The sequence below is a fragment of the Sinocyclocheilus anshuiensis genome, unplaced genomic scaffold, assembly GCF_001515605.1.
Source record: "Sinocyclocheilus anshuiensis isolate Anshui unplaced genomic scaffold, SAMN03320099.WGS_v1.1 scaffold3169, whole genome shotgun sequence".
Lineage (NCBI taxonomy): Eukaryota > Metazoa > Chordata > Actinopteri > Cypriniformes > Cyprinidae > Sinocyclocheilus > Sinocyclocheilus anshuiensis.
The window spans coordinates 19,118-23,101 of NW_015554242.1; positions in this window are offsets into that span (position 1 = coordinate 19,118).

Sequence of the window (3,984 nt, forward strand, 5' to 3'; positions counted from 1 at the left end):
ATTCCTGCTAACTATCCAGATGAATCTGTCTGACCAACTTCCTGCAGATTAGCTCTGCCACCTATACTGACTACAGTAACTATACCCATGATTCAAGCTGGTATCCAGAGCAGACATTTAAGCCTGTTAGAGCTGCCCACCGGCCTCACCCTCATGAAAGCTACAAGTCAAGAAGACCTGGGTATCTGACACCTATGCACAGAGCTTCTACCTGGCATTCAGATGAGAGAGAGAGCACCTATCGCGGTCCTACCCGACCAGTCCAGACTTCAACATAGGGGACCCTAGTGAGTTCACCAGACTAAAGATTGCTCTTGAGAACCTTTTACCTCCTGATGCTACTGAGCTCTTCTGCTATCAGATATTGATGGATCATCTGAGGTTAGATGAAGCCCATCTAGTAGCCGACTCATATCTTAACTCACCTTTCCCTTATAGTGATACCATGGCAGCTCTGAATGAGAGGTTTGGCCAATCTTACAAGCTAGCCCTCAGAAGGATAGCTAAAGTGATATATGCTCCCGAAATTCTTTGACAAGCCTAGTGAGTTCACCAGACTAAAGATTGCTCTTGAGAACCTTTTACCTCCTGATGCTACTGAGCTCTTCCGCTATCAGATATTGATGGATCATATGAGGTTAGATGAAGCCCATCTAGTAGCCGACTCATATCTTAACTCACCTTTCCCTTATAGTGATACCATGGCAGCTCTGAATGAGAGGTTTGGCCAATCTTACAAGCTAGCCCTCAGAAGGATAGCTAAAGTGATATATGCTCCCGACATTCTTTGACAAGCCTTTGACAAGTTCGCCTTGCAAATTAGATCCCTTGTCAGTATGCTGCAGACTCTGGGCCATGAAGGTCAGGCTGAATTGAGGTGTGGTTCGCATGTGGAGAGGCTGCTAAGCAAACGGACCAGGGGAGAGCAGGGAACTCTGCCGGCCATTCAGCTACCATACTTCATGGATCAGATGAGGGCCCTGCCAAACCACCACCTGGACCAGCTCCTATTTCCCTAACCAGTTCAGGGGTCCTCAAAGCACAAGCCAAAGCTTTCTGTCCACATTGTGACAAAACCGACCATTACCGATTGGATTCAGATGAATCACCGCTGCTGGTATTGTGGGCGTGCACACCAAGCGGCTAAGTGTACCCTCAAGAAGCCATGTAGTATCTGTAAAGGCAGGCATTTGCAGATCCTTCATGAAGTTAACTCCAAACCAGCGACTGAGACTATGTATTTATATAGACCTACGGGATGTAGGAAAGTTCTTCTCAAGGTTGTTAGAGTTCTGCTTCGTCACAGAGACAAGACCCTGGATACTTATGCCGTTCTTGACGATGGATCGGAGAGGACAATTCTCATTTCCCCTGCAGCGACCAAACTTGGAATCCATGGTCCCGAGGAAAGCCTAGCCCTGCGTACTATCCGCCAGGATGTACAAACTTTGACTGGAGCCGCAGTCTTCTTCCAGATATCTCCAGTAACCCAGCCACAGAAGGTATTCAGAATCTCAGCTTCCTTCACTGCCCAACGCCTCTGCCTTGCAGACCATTCTTACCCTCGGAGTATCCTGGAGAAATATCAGCACCTGAAGAACTTTCCCCTGCAGTCCTTTGAGGGAGTACGCCCACTGCTGCTAATCGGAGCTGACAATACTCACCTCATTACTCCCATATCACCTGTTCATCTAGGCCCCTCTGGAGGACCTGCAGCTATTTAGACAAGGTTCAGGTGGACATTGCAGGGACCTGTAAGACTCTTGATAGATCAGCTAACAGCTCAACAGTGCTTCTTCTTGTCCCTCAGCCCTGCTGACAGTTGAGGAGGGATGTCGAAAGGCTCTGGCAGATCGATGTCTTGTCGTACCGATGTGAGAAGAAAGCTACCCGATCTAAGGAGGATCGAGAGGCTATCAGTCTCTTGGAAGCCAAGATTGCATGGGTTGATGTCAATGTAATATTTGGCTACACAATACCTTTATTGCACAGGAAGGATTTTCCCCTCTTTTGTGCTCCAAAAGAAAGCTCGCTCGGTCACCAGAGAAGGCAGAGGTGTATAAATCTGAGATAAAGAAGCTGGAGTTGACTGGTGCTGCCATCAAACTGCTAAATGAGGGACAGGGAGCCACAGGAGAGAACTGGTATTTTCCACACAATATGATCACTCACAATGGTAAAAACTGCCTAGTGTTGAACTATTCCTTCGAATATGAGGGGCTGAACCTTAATGACTCCTTGCTACATGGTCCAGTTCTAAGCCCCTCTCTCCTTGGTCTCCTCCTGCGGTTCAGGGAGCATTGTGTAGTCATAAGTGGGGATATATGTGGGATGTTTCATCAGGTCCTGCAACTGCCTGAAGACAGACAATTTCTACGTTTCCTATGGCATGACCTGCGATGAGATGACCCTCCAGATACTTATGAATGGCAAGTCCTCCCCTTCGGGACTACGTGCAGCCCCTGCTGTGCCACCTTCACCCTCCAGCGGCACGTGGCTCTGCACAGTACTCTTAATGACAATGTGAGATTTTCAGTGGATAAATAATGCTTCTACATGGACAACTGTCTACAAAGTTTACCCTCTGTACAAAAAGCATGTCAGTTAGTAGATAAGTTATGCGCCCTCTTATCCTTTGGTGATTTCAACATCCGACAATGGGCCAGTAATGCAATAGAAGTTGTTACCCCCCCCTTGGGGTCATCCTTCCATATACGACCAGAGCCAAGGTGATCGTGCCACAGCTTTGGGTGAACCACTGGGACTGGGACGATCCACAGCTCCCTAATGAGGTCCGGCATGCATAGATAGCCTGGGAAGAGGAGCTACCGCAAGTAACGCTCCCTAGATGCTATAACCCCTCTTACATGGATCATTCAGACATATGCCGGGAGATCCACATCTTCAGTGATAACCTGCCCCGGAGCAGGTTAGCTGTGGAGTGTAAAATACTATGGCAATGAATGCCGCTAAAAGCCAAGCCACTTTCATGGTACCTAAAATCCAGGATTGGTGCAAAATAACTTAAACTTACCTGGCTAGCCAGCTAATCCAGCTTCATGGTATAGGCTCATGGCTCCTGCCGCTTTCTTTCCCTCTCTTAAGGTTGCCAGGTTTTCACAGCAAAACCCGCCCAATTGCTACTCAAAACTAGCCCAATCGCTTTTCAGGGGGGATTCAGTGGTTCCCCTGGTAAAAGTTGCATTACAAAATTCTTCTTACAAAATGTTATTACTACTGACAGCATGTAATTATGTAATTTAATTGTAATTTCATCATGATAATATTATGGATTATCAATATATGTTTGTGGGTCCCCCTCGTTGAGGGCCCCAGTTACTTACCCCCTCTCCGATGCACCTGTGCACAAAATTTAAAACCAGAAACAACAAACTAGTGAAATACTATCTTGAATCATATAAAGCTGAATTGTTCAATCAGTTATTTAAAACATCGTGAATATGACGAAATGAGACAGACGCAGTATGTAATTTTCCCCGTAGGCTATTATTTTCCCTCTTCTCGACTCCAGTCCAGCGGGTGGCGCTGAAACACAGACGCTTGTTTGCCAAACACCATTAAACCTCAGAGGAAGAAGAGTTTCACCCTGTTTTTATACAGCCTATGGTTTCACCATGCTCTGTTTTGTTTTGTTGTGATGCTGGTTTAATAAAAACGGTTAGGAATGTTGTTTCTGTAAATATAAAAATACAGTTTTTGAATCAGGTCCGTAAATATCTGTAATACTCTCATTCTCACAGTCGTGACTAAGCAAGAGTCTACTTGAAGTAAGCAGGAATATCTGGAGGAGTATCATCTTAACTGAGATCTGCTGCTGTGAAGATGGTGTTTGTTAAAGAGGAGAGTGAGGAGAACACGAGTGAACCAGAAACCATGAGGAGAAAGAAGAATTGAGTGGTTGAGGAGAAAAATCATTTCAAAAGTGGAGAAAAACCCAAACAGAAAGATTTAAATAAAAAAAGA